Raw genomic sequence first — 14,088 nt, 5'->3', positions numbered from 1 at the left:
ATGTTAGAAGATTAAAATTAATTTTTACTTACAAAGTAATTACTCCATATTTTTTCAGAATAACTTCTCCCTCATTTTATTCTCAAACTCTCATCTCTGATGAGTGGAGCACCGTGAATGCCTTCTCTCAGCCAATACAGTATTCCCGCAATTCTAAAGACACAGAAGACTAACAGTGAGCAAGATGTTATGTTTTTTCTGATAGCTTTGTGATTTGTTTTCATTAGCATTAAACTACCCAGCTGACTATCCTCTCTTAAAAACATTCCACTTAAGCTATTGTCAAGGCATGCGCATCAAATGGCTTGCGATTCTTTTAGGATTCTGAGCTGGGATTATGAAATATCACAGAATGAAACTAATTTGTCAAATCACTTATTTCAAAATTAGATCAAGAAATGGCTTGAAGCAATCTATTCCTAATAAAATATGAGATGAATGATGAGGTTCCTTGTTTAATATGTATGTTTTCAACTTCAAAGAACAATATTTGCAATTAATTGCACCAGAGTAAAACTTGTGAAAGATTGTACCATGTATTTTCCATAGCCTGGCTTTTACAAGATTTTTGTGCGTGTGTGGAAAAAATGGTTTTCGGTATTTCAGCTTATAGATTATGGTTCATATTTGTCTATATGGGGAATATTTTTTGATTTTTCTTGTATAACAAATGCAAGATAATTTAAGGACATAAAGTCAGACAGTTGTAGAAAGGCCTGTTTCAAATCAACCTGGCTTTTGACTTTTCTTCTTGTACGTGTGAATGCTAGAAGATGACAAGGTGAAGTAAGCTGTTCTTTCCAGCGTTTGTTCAAATAGATTCTTACAGAGCGAGAGGTGTGAAAATACCCAAATTTGGCCTATTTGTTTTGTTCATTAATCTGGGTAACTAAAAATTGATCATCTAATCTGGTAGCCATGTTTTTTTAGCCTTCTACTCCCATGTCTGCAGATCTCTTGTACAAAAAGTTGTTCAGTTGTTACTCAGCTGAAAAAATGGTTCCTTGCAAAATAGACAAATGGCTATATCATGCAAGGAATCTAAGAAGCAATGTCAGAATGTCGCAAATATGGCCCAGCACTGACTTTTATGAAGTTTACTCATTGCCTCTTCAGGTCAACAGAAGCTCATAGATCCATTTGTAATGGGCTTTTGATATCCTTTATTATTTATTGCAAAACACAGAGATGATGTTATGTTTTAAGCAGCTTTTCCCACTGGAGTGGATGCATTAAGTGGTGTGATGGGGTTCACTTACTTAGACACTGTGTTTTATGCCACTGTAGTGGCTTTAAGGCATCCTACTGGTTCTCCAGCTTCTGCTCTTGCAGGTTGTGTGCCTCTCCCAAACCCTTTCTCAGGCCTGTGCTGAAATCAAATGGTTCCAGGTATTTCCAGATGGATCTTACGCTTTTTAGGAATTGGATTATGAATAACTGAATGATAATTATTAATGTTAGTAATAATGGCTAACAACGAATTATTAGTAATAATGTTGTTCATAGTATTTTAACAATAATATAGTTACTAATAATTATAATTCAATTATTTTGATATTAAATTACTACTGACTAATAATTGATTAATAGATAATAATTATTAATTAGTAATAATGTGGATAGCAATAGTATTTTATATTTAATAATTGATACAATAAATTATTATTGCTTTAATATTCTTAATGATTATTATTAAATTACCTGTTCACTGTCAGAGCTATTGTTATTGCTGATAAACAAGGATGCATTTTACTTATTTAAAAATTAAACAAAACCAACCACTAAAATAAGGACTGTTCTAGCTTTCATCATCTAGCTTAAATTCATTTTATCCTCCTATGAAAATACCTTTCTGTAACCTGAAGACATATTTGCAATTATAGGAGAATGTATGGTCTTGCAAATACATACAACATGGCAGTTTATTGGATTTAGATAGCTCTTAGTCTGAATTTGCTCAAGTTTCTTTTAAATTAAAGCCCAAGAATAACAATTATTTTCAAACAGAAGGTTAAAATGTTGTATTCTAATAACATTTCAACCTTCTTGCTTGTAAATAAGAATATGATTACATTTGAGGTATAAAGTTTAGCTATTCCTTCTGCTATAACTGGGTAGAAGCATCAGAGTTTGAATGTAAAAATGTGTGATGAGCTGGAGCTGATTCTTTGACAAACTGATGGTTGTCACCCCTTGCAGTCAATGCAAGTAGAAAGCTTTAGTGCCTGACAGAAAATGGTTTGTGCTTTTCAGCATGGAGCCTTGGGTTTCACATGTTGCCTGTGTGCCTGTTTGTAGGGTGGTAGACTCAGACTTGTTCCTCTCATGCCAAGAGAAAATAGACAACCTAAATTCCAAATCAATTACAAACTCTTAGGTATGAAAGAAACACCTTAAAATTTCCTATATATATTTTGATAGCTCTTTATCCTGAATGCTGTCAAATGGGGAGACTCCCCTAGATTCAGTGCAGCAACGAAGGTTTAAAATAGGTGTCTGTGGCGAAGAAATGCAATGAACAGAAATAAGGAAAAGGTTAGAAGTCAGAGAAATGTTTATTTTTGGTTTGGGTTTTGAACTACCTCCTTTATAGTCTTTCTGCCTTAGTCCTGAGCTATGAGTTTGAGTGTGTTTGAAAATGAAGGTCTGAGAGTGCAATTTATGAAACGTGGTGCATTGGGAATGATGATGGGGGCCAGCAGGCTTAACGTGCTGAGCTGTAGCTCTTTCTCTTCTTCTCCTGTGGTATACACTCCCCTTATCTCTGTCCTTCAAAGAAAAAAAGATCATAAACTGAGGTGCAGTACCAAGAGAGGATTTTTCTTTTTTGCTTCTGGTTTTTAATCCCTTTTGCCTTACAGGCAAGGAGACAGTTGCCTTCATTTTCTGCAAGAAAATAAAACTTCTGCATGAAGTCAAGAGACAAGAAGATTCATGTGGCTTACAGAATATGAAACGTGCTGGAAAAAATAGCTGCCAGGGCAGAGTGAAAAACCCCTCTGTTATTTTCCTGCCATGTTTGTGCAGAACTGTAAGTTTTGGTGGGGTTTGTTTTGTTTGTTTTGTTTCGTGGTGGTGTGTTTTTTTTTGTTTTGGTTTTGGTTTTGTTTGTTTGTTTGTTTTGGGGGTTTTGTTTGGTTTTTTGTTGTTGTTTGTTTATTAGTTTGGTTGGTTGGTTGGTTTTGGTTTTAGTTAGCATTGTTTTTTGCATCCAAAGATAATGGAAAAAAACAAACAAACCATGTCCTCTTTCACACAGTTCTTTCTCAGTTGTGATCTGGACAAATTCCAACAAAAATCTGGAAGGAGGTGCATGAGACTTCTTGTAATAATGTATTATGGCTGTATTTCCTTAAATTTGGCTCTGATTAGAAGGCAGTAGCAAAGAAAACATATTTTTGACCCTTTTTCCCTGAAATATCTGTACAGTATCACATGAGAAGAAAAAAACTCTAGCAATTCTATTTTATATCATTCTGAGTTATTAAAAAAAATATATATACAAGACCCAGGTGTAGTGGGTCAAACCAAGGGAGGAGGGTGAGATGTTTAAACATAATGTCTAGAGTCACTTGAGATATTCTCTGTTATCCAAGATCTTTGCCTAACACTCAGGCATCCAGATACAGACATCTTGAAGTAGGGCATTCCTGGTGCTAGTCGAAAGTACTAAGCTGTATATATTATTCCATTACATAAAGGAATGGATCCATGTATTCAATAGAACATATATAAATGTCCAGTCATTTGATATTTAAGTCCTAACGTGCTACTAAAAAGGACAAGACAGTTCGTGATACAAATTTAAGTTCTCGTTAGATTTTTGAGTCTCTGAGAAACTAGGAAAATGTTGTAAAAGGCAAAACCTAGAAGTAATACAAAAGGAACATAAAATCAAGAACCACTGTATTCTTAAGTGCCAATCACTGGTTTCCTTTACTGTAACTTGCCTAAAGCAAGTGTCATTTGGTTTTAAACCTATAAGAAATCTGAGCTAAGAGAGCAGTGAGGTACAGCTCATAGTACTGATACCCAGACCAACAGGAGTGTCACTTCTATGGGTCCACAATCAGCCAGTTGCAGGACATATGGAAGGGAAATAATCTTTAATTCTGGATGAACAAATACCATTCTGACAGGCAAGGCTTCTTGCTCCAGTAGATGGTAGCTGTTTTGCAAACCTCATTGTTTAGGGGGAAACTCACCATGTCTACTCCTGGTAGATCTTTTTTATAACATTTTAAAATGTAATTTGGAACAATGACCAGCTTTTTATTATTTTAGATTGAATAATCAAATCCAGTTCTTAAAGTTCCTTTTAGAATATGTACATAGAAGATGATGGTCAAAAAGAAAGCTTAATAGGACACAGGATTTTTTTTTCTTGAATGGCATTTTCTGTATCTTGATTTTTGGGTCAGCATTCTTGTACAAAACTTATGATAGGAATAAAAAAGGAAGCTGATGTAGGCCTGTTGGATGATGTTGAGTATGGCCTCACTGACAAGCCTGACTGAAAGCCACTGAAGGAGGCTCTCTTTAACTGACTTGGGTGATAACGTTTCAAGGTGTTAAAAGACTCAGAAGTCTATAACTCTTGTATATAACTCTTGTTATTGGCTGTGACTAGTGAGACTAACTCACTTATTTTGACACCTTGACTGAGTTTAACAACTATGACTGCCTGACCTCATTTAGGAAAGTAAAATGAATTTGTTTAGTGTTTTGTCTCTTTCTGCTTTCATGGTAAGAGCAGTCCCTTTAGCAATGAAGCTCTACCTTGTGAGTTTTAAGTTCTGCTACTCTTATTTATCCCTGGTGAGACTCTGCTCTGTTAGTGAAACAGCAAAGCCTGTGGGAAAAATAGCGCACAATGAGCCAGGAAACAAAGTCTGATTCTGGTCCTTTGACTGCCTCCTATGTTTTCCTGATGGCACAGAAGAGCCAGAGAATTGGCAACTGATATGCCATGTGAATTTTCCTCTCACCTAAGTGACTTCCCCAAGTGCTATAAAACTTCAAGAGTTAGCAGCTTCCTGGAAATGAAACAGGTAAGTGTAGCTCTAAGCACAGGCTGCTGAAAAGCCTCAGGGCAGGGGAGGCAAGCAGAGGGCAGAAGCTCCTTATCACCAGGAGCACAGACCTTTGCCTTGAGGCACAGGCTGCAGGCCAGTGAATTCTTCATAGACCCAATTGGGATGGTGGCCAGAAATCCAGGTGGGCCAGAAATATTCCATAAAGCTCTCCTCTTTTCACTTCTGAGCAGAAGAAACAGTGGTGCACAATAAAGATATTTTGCACTTCGGCAAACACATCTTGAAGCCTGGGAGAATGACTGTATTTTTGTAACTGTTTTGCTCATCCTGAATTAGTAGCAGCAAGATAGATTTATTGAGAGTACCAAACAAATAATTTCTTGTAATATAAATATTTACGTGACTGGATTGCAGTGATAAGTATCTTGGTAAAAAATATAATTCAAAATTCTAAGCACTGCTGCCTCAGTGCTGGCTGATATTTGAATGCCATTAATGAAAACATATTAAATCTATATATTGTTAGCTTTCTATATTATCCAACAGGCAGCAGAGTTAGTTGTTACTATTTACATTTCATTTCAGTATTGACAGTATTTTCAAACCATCTCTTGGGTTGTATTCATGCAGACTTTAAAGCAATCAAAGAGAACTATGAGATGGTACAAAACAATCACTCAACAATTCCTTATTCTAGGTGCTTAACCTCTCAAAGCTGTCTTGCCTTAGGAAGAATTCACTCCACACACCATAGATATGACTAAGTACATGCCAGAGAAACTCAGGAACTGCATCACTGGATACATCCTAAGAAATTTTTAGTTATTTCCAATGTGTACTGAACTACCAGAAGGGGCTTTGTTTGGGAGGATTTTTAAGGGGGAGAAATTGCTTGAAGAAATCAGGAAAATGGAGTGGACTTGGCTATACAAACCAATCGGCACACTGCTATCGCATAACAATAGGCTTAAATTCATGTGAAGTTAATAACTGGAAAATATGGCAGACAACTGATGGACTTTAACCACTGTGATGACCACTGGAAGGGCAATGTAGCAGGGCACAAGCAATCCAGGACATTTCTGCAGTGCAGTGAGGGAAATGTACTAACATATATGGAGAAGCTGACAAGAGGAGATGCTCTTCTGGACCTCAAACTGCAAACAAGGAAGAACTAGTTGGGAACATGAAGGTGTAGTGACCAGGAGATGGTGGCATTCAGGATCATGGCACAAGGACAACTTACTCTTGGTGGAAGAGGACCACATTAAGTAGCATTTAAACAAACTAGAAATGCACAAGTCTTTACAACATTCAAAAAATGATGAAGTATGGACTACAGAAACAGACAGTGAGATGGATGGAAAACTGGCTGAACTGTGGAGCTCAAAGGTCTGTCATCAGCAGCACAGAGATGAGCTGGAGTCCAATCTCTAGCAGTGCTCCCTGTAATAAATTTTGACTCGATCTTGTAAATAACAAGAATTTATTTAGAATCCGGCAATAAGCAAAGACAGCGCTGGGTGCGGCCCAGAGACCTCAGTCTCTCTCATGGCACGCGCACACCACTAATTCAGTTTTCTGGGTTCTTATAGTCCATCTCTGGTCCATAGCTCCCGGTGTAACTTTCCAACTCACGGTGTGCCTTTTCAATCATGTGAGGTTGACTGCTGTGTAGCCAGTTTCGGTCGCATTACTTTGGTTACTTAAGCAAGCAAGCATACAAAGGCTTCTCAGAACTCAAACGAACATCTCCTTATTAGGTAATTACATCAAGCAGGACAAAGCAAGTAAACATACAAACAAACATCTCCTTGTCAGGTAAATACATCAAGCAGGACAAAGCAAGTAAGCATACAAAAAACTCAAACAAACATCTCCAGGAGCTTTAATGAACAAACATTTCTCGGAACTGCTTGTTACACTCCCCAGATGTCAATATGGGGACAATACTATTCAACATCTTCATTAATGATGTGGACAATGGGACAGAGTGTACCCTCAGCAAGTTCACAGATGACACTGGGTAAAACTGGGAAGGGTGGCTGTCTTGCCATTCTGGAGGACTGCTGGAGGACTGGGCTGAAACAAACCTCATGCAGCTCAACATAGTTCTGGATCTGGAGAGGAATAACCCCCATGTGACAGTCCACACTGATATGATGGAAAGCATCTGTACAGAAAACAACCTGGGGGTATGACCTAGTGGACAGCAAGTTGAAGATGAGCAGCAATCAATCCTTGCAGCGAAGGTGGCTAACACTATTCTGGGCTGCATTAGGCATAGCATTGGTAGCAGGTTGAGGGAGGTGATCCTTCACCATCTCTACTCAACACTGGTGAGACACATCTGGTGTGCTGGGTCCAGTTCTGAATTCCTCAGTACAAGACAGATATGGACTCAGGGGAGCAAGTCCAGTAAAAGACCATGAAGATGATTAAGAGATTGGACCATCTGGCACAGGAGGAAACTCTAAGAGCTGGAACTGAAAGCTGTGTGTCTTTGCTCTTCCACTGCTTGGGAAGCTGCAGCCTGCTTCATTCTGCTCCAAGCTACTCGTTACCCTCTCCATTTGCTTCAGAGCCTGGAATAGCACAAGAAAAAGCTGAGTCCTAGTCCTCGTCCTTTCACCTTTCATTTGGTCTCTCCACTTCCTTATTGCTCACCTTGACCTGAGGCTCACTGCAGACTTAATTAAAGTCTGGCTTTGGCACTCAGGGGAGTTGAAGCTTTTTAAACACATCTTTAAACCTGTAGTCAGAAAAAGAGCTACAAGTAAACAACTAAACCATCTTAAACAGCACCAGTGGGGCCCAGGGGAGGTCAGGTCAGGCCTTGGAGGCTGATAAAACTGTGCTGTGTCAATGTCTTTCCAACACCTCTGCTGAAAATGCCACAGTTAAAGAGGCAGAAATTGCTTTGTCATCTTTGGCATTGCTTTGTCTACACTTTGTTTCTCTCTCTCTTTTTCCCAAATGAAATGGGATTTGACATCAATAACGATAATAAGCAGAACACCAGAGCAAGTATCATACATTTAATTTTCGACCCCAAATATCATGCATAGCACCATTGAGTTATGAGCAGGAAAATCCTATTCTCTCATCAACTCTCAGCTTCAACATTTATAAGGAATCACAATGGACAGTCAAAATGCAAGGGAGATTTAGTACTTCAGTGAAATATTTATTTTTTTCTTTCATTGCAGCTTAGTACAAGAATAATAGATGCTGTTGACTATTTTACCAGTGACATAAGAGATCAAGGTCTTTGTATTCACAATATTAACCAGTATTTAACTGCCTAGACATGTTGCACGAGAACATAACCTAAGAATATAAGAACAACTGTAATTTTATATCGAACAAAGATTCTTACTATGGTAAGTGTATCTCTTTCCCGATCTTCATCTAGCTTAGAGTTCTTGAGGTTGATGATGTGTCTATGTATTTCTGTGAATATGCATCACATTACTCCATTGACTTGTTCTAGTGCCACTGTCAGCTGTAGAGACTTTTATTATCTACCACATATTTGACAAGGAGTTCCACATTTGTTCCTATTTTTACATCAGAATTAGTATAGTAGAATTCATGTTTTCTCAGTACACTGAGAAAGCACAAAATTGTGCCAAAGCAACGTTTTTTAATAACAAAAGGCAGGACAGGATTTCCAAAACTAGTTCATAGACACACAGAGGTTAAGCATGGCAAAAAATGTTGGCTCTGTCTCATAAAGCAACCAAGTACAGGCATGTAAAGAAGCATGCATAAAACCTGCAGACCAGAGATTAGCCAATTTACCTCTCTGTGCTCTGGAGCTAATCTGTGGTGTGCAGATATTTGACATATGGGTCTACACTGGTCTTCTACAGAGTTCACAGATGTGTCTTACAGAACTTGGGTTGTAAGCTCTAACAGAATATTTCTGCTAATAAATAATTTTGACACCACTTCAAGCCATTTGTCCAGTGGGAGTGAAGAGGAACGAGGTGGTCAGAGCAACAGAGCAGGCCAAGGACTGTGTTTTTTCACCAGAGGTGGATATCATTTTTACAGTATGTTGTGGCCTAGGAGAAACGTCGTGTACTCATCCCTGTATTTGATTCCCACCCCATAAAAAGTGACTAAGAACAATGCCTATCTGAGGAACACCCCTGGAAATTCTTAGTCAGACAAATGGTGATAGCCAGAGTCTAACTGGTTTATGTTAAATTTATATTGAAGATACTGTTTTAGGACTTTCCAAACTATGCAGCAAAGCTGAAATGACTTACTGCAGCACTACCTTGGCTGGAGATATTCCCTGCTAAAGGTGTATGCTGCTCTTCAAGCAATTTTTCTTTTAGTACTATCAAAGCACTACAGGAACTGCACCAAGGCTGAGGATCTGTCCCCCCAAAGTGCAGTTTCTCTAATGCTATTACTTGCCATACATTAGACTGTCATCTGTTGGTCAGATATATTCATGACACTTGATTTATTTAAACCACTTCTCCTAAGCCTGTGCTTTCCTATTCCATTGTGTAAAGCAATCAGCAGCAGCTTGACAGCTAGTTGGCTACCAGTCCTTGCTGGAGAGTGAATCACTCACAGTGACATCAGGGAGATTCCTAACCATAATTTCTGAGATTTATTGATGTCATTACCGGAGGTGATACATGGCCACTTGGGAGAAGCAGTTTGAAAAGATGTATGCTCAGGTAGGTAGATGGAGGGGGACAAAACATTAGAATTAATTTTAAACGGAACTAGGTTTATTCTGTACAATTCTGTGCATGATGAATCAATCCCTTGCGGGGAGGGGATGCTAAGAGGAGCTCTGTGCTTCTTGTAATAATTTTACTTTTGATTTCTGTGCCTTTTATCTTTAAATAGCTAAAAAATATGTCTGTTTGCAGTAATGACAGCCATATCTTTTCCTCTTCACAGCCTTACTTTTTCCTCTTCAAAGGCTTACTGATTTTGGGGCTTGGTGGTAGAGTCCACCTAAAAATCTGGTGACTGATTTAAGTAACCCTCCTTAAGTTGAAAAGTGTGGTCCAGATAGAGTTCCAACAAATCCATGAATCTGCTGTGGCTTTTTCTGAAGGCAGTCTATATCCTGAAAATACAGTGGAAAATATGGCTCCCATAGCCATACAACTTACTGTCTCTTCACAGGATAACACAGATTACATTCACAAGCTTAGTTTTCTTGAACAAACAAGAAAAAAAATTTTCCTTCTTTCTTTCTTTTACACCACAAGTCTGACCCTTACAATTGCAGAATACTTCGGCCTTTACAATATGCCATTCATTCTAGTGGTTATAATGAATATTTAATACAAATAGCGACAAGGGTTAGATGCTTGCTAGAAATATTTGGGTTGATTTATACTGGAGGATATGGTAATGCATTTGAATGTCCTTCCAAAAGCTATTATCAAGCTTATTTTAATATGTCCCTATAATTTGGTTCTTGATTTGTTACAAATATACAATGCACTGAAAAAGTCTTTCACCAGCCATAAGAGTGACTTCCTTCAAATGACAAAAGAAAAAGAAGTCTCAAGTCACAGTATTTTTAGATAAACGGACATTTCCTTTTTAGAAATAGGCTTTTAGCAACTGCAATTCTCTCCCATTTCAAATAAGCTTCATGCTGGATAGCCTCATATGTTATTCCCCAAATACTTGCAACAGTTCCAGTGTTTATTGATCACAGCAGGGCTCCTTAATTGGACTCATTCAGGCTGCAGGAAAAGGCCAATACCAGCATATGCAAATTGAGAAAAACCTCCCACAGAAGCAGACTGTGTCAAACCCCCGACCTCCCAAAGTTAGAATCTGCAGATGCTCTGTAGCTCACACAGAGAAAACACATGATTGCGTGGAAAGAAAAGAAATAAGACTGGTTGGTACTATGAAACAGAAACCATCATCATAAAGTGATATTACTTACATAGCAGAGAAATGCTTTTCAGAATAATGTAATCATCATCCACTGGAGTAGTAGCCTTGTACTGGCTTTAGATTAAGTTTCCTCCAAATCTTTTTATAGGTGACTGTGTATATTTACATGAACTCAAAGGCTACCTTCTTCTTTGTGCTACAAAAGATAAATGAACTGTGAAGTGCTCCTGGATGATTCTGATCTGATATTATGTTCCTAACATATAAAAATAACTTCACATCAGTGTATTTATCTTGATTAGTAGACAAATTCAATAATATTTTTCATGTATTAATGTATTATTTTCCATAATTAGCTATGACATTTCATGGGTATTCTTAGATACGGATGTGTTTTATTTACCATGGGAAAGTGTATGCTGATCCTTTTCTTTCCCTTTACAGGTTTCCCAAATAGAGGTACCTATATCCATACTAAGATTCCAAAATTAACAATCCTAATAGTAAGCCTGATGAGTACTTGCACTTGCATTGATTTAATTGCTATAGCAAGTTTGACATGTCCAGCTTGGATCTAATTGTAAAGGCACCACACGATGGAAAAAAAAGTTATGACATTACAAGGGTATCTGTATTCCCTTTGTGCCTCCTCCCACGGATTGACAGGAATGGCCTGCCACAGAACAGTTTGCAGATGTATCCTGGAGATGTTTTGCTCCTGCCCAAAGCTGACAAACTTCAGGAGGGCAGAATATTGGCAGAGGAGAGCACCAGCATTCATCTCCAGCACAAGGGTAGGCTACTTGTCTGTCTTTGCTTTCAGGGTTTGGAAAAAAAAAAAAAAAACAAACCAAAATATCTTAATAGGCACCTCTACCTTCCTTTTCCTTCATTATCCTCTCTGTCTTCTCTAGGGAAGTTGAGAGCTGATATTCCTACCAGTATGAAACTCAGACTGTGAGTAAACAGAGTGTCCAGCTTGCCTCATGCTCAAAGAGACTGGCGTGGCAGTACATATGTCCTCTGCCTATTCCTTACTTTGTAACTCATTTCACCATGTGAAGTCAAATGGATGTAGTAAAGAACATCTATTTTCATTTGGAGACTTACTGTTAAGGTAAGCAGAGTCAAAACATGCTCTCTGCCAAACTATTTAAAGCATTATAAGAACATGGCAGCCTGTGGTGACCTCTCTTCCTGCTTGGCTTGCACGTTTTCTTTACCTCAGCAACGCTCACTGAAAATCACCCAGCTGACAAAACTAAATTGTTTCACAAGAATTTATCGATTCTGTCTAAACCTTCAAATAAAACCAGTCAGGAAGATGGGCCAAGTGGTCCTGTCCCCTGCCTCATGTGTTTCCAGTCCTCCTTGGTTTCCTGGAGTTTTTTCTCCCCTCCACCTAGCTGGCAAAGATTTGGTGCTCCCCTGCCCCATTGCCCCAAGCCAGGCAGGCTCCAAGGAGGCAAGAGGCACCACCATGGCCGGTGGACCAGCTCCTGTGCCCTCCTGACCACCCGCATGGATGGCCAGGGAGCAGCTATGTACATAGTTTGGCTGTCCCCTGGGCTGCTTGGCTTTCTGGTGGTCTTTTCCCCTGCAAACTGGATAAATAAAGGCAAAGATGTTGGCCTGCTGTGCTGGACACCTTCTTACTGGTTCTGAAATGACACAATGCAATGAAAATCTGTAATCTTATTTGTTGACTTTTTTTTTTTATAATTCTGATGCAGGATGATATTGTTCTTTAGGATTGTGCCTTCCTTGAAGAATTTCAGTTTTGATTCCAAGTCCACTGGGAATAGATCAAGAAAATTACATTTCAATTCTTTCTTGATAAGGAAGGATGTATCTTAAGCTTTCTTGCTGCTGCTCCAAAAGGATCAAAAGAAGTAATGAGTAGTTTTAGCAGGAATAACCAGACTTGGGAAAGTTATCTGTGAAAATTAGATATGATATTTTTCTTTGATGTGCATCTTCTTGAAATTGCAAAAGGATTTAGCAAATACCACTCCCCCCTCCTTTTTTTTTTTTTTCCCGAGAGGTTCAGAAAAGACCTTTAGATCATATTGAATTGAAATAATGGGATTTTTTTATTTCATTCCTCTAGTTTTAGTAATGAACAGTTTCCCAATTTACTCCTTTGGGATTTTGCCTGTTAAGTTACAATAAGTGTTTTTATAGTTACAACAATCCAGAAGATAGAAACAAAACCAAACTCAAGCAATGAATTAAATATCTTTCCTCAGACAAAATGCATTTTATTTTTTGGTTCTGTGTTTTGCAGAGTTGAAGGTTACAACATATTTTCTTTCTAATTGAGTTCAGTGTTCAGCTTTTATTCTAATAGAGGAGCACTTATCTGAACATCTGTCATTTATCAGCCCATTTGTGCTGTGTACTGCTAGAGCCATTAGCAAAATGGCAGGACTGAAATCCACTATAAGAGAGATTACAGTCAGCAACTGAGTTTTGTCTTGGTTTGCATGTAATAGTTCATTCATCTGGTAAAATGAGTTCAACCCTAGGAGTCCTTTGAATAAATTGTGTGGAACACGTAGGGTTTAAAAATTATATTAAAGAAAACGCACAAACAAAAGTCTCGTTAAATCTTCAGCATGTGTAAGTCGATGTTACAAATTGCTTCAATTTTCTGATAAAGGAATGAACTATAAAGATATTTTGTTTTCTTGGGGAACACATGAAAAATATTTTTGGTTTAGTAATAAATATATAAGTTCTTTGCATGTTTTTTTCCTTGATATAGTCCTATGGTGAAATAGTATTTCATATATTTATTATGTAGCACAGATTCTGTCTGAAAACCACTTATTTCTTGTCCGAGTATGTCAGGAAATACAGTATCCTTTTCTTTTTTTGCGTTTGTTCTCTCCAACTTTGATACTTCAGTTCAACAAAATGTGATACTAACAACCCTAAATAGAGAAATCTGAGTCTCTGGTTATCAAAAGGCTGGCATGAAGTCAGCAAAAAGCAAAGAAGAAATCTTGAGTAAAGCTTGGCACAGGCCTGAGACACAAGGAATGGGAAAGAGATGTGTGTTTGTATTCAAATAGGGCTGGGGCAGGGATCCAACCCCATACATCCCAGCAGTCAGCCTTAAATCTTCATTGTTAGAGTTGGGTCTTGTCTTCAT

This window comes from Streptopelia decaocto, assembly GCF_964273445.1.
Source record: "Streptopelia decaocto genome assembly, chromosome: 3".
Taxonomy (NCBI): domain Eukaryota; kingdom Metazoa; phylum Chordata; class Aves; order Columbiformes; family Columbidae; genus Streptopelia; species Streptopelia decaocto.
Note: the sequence above shows the minus strand (reverse complement) of the source record.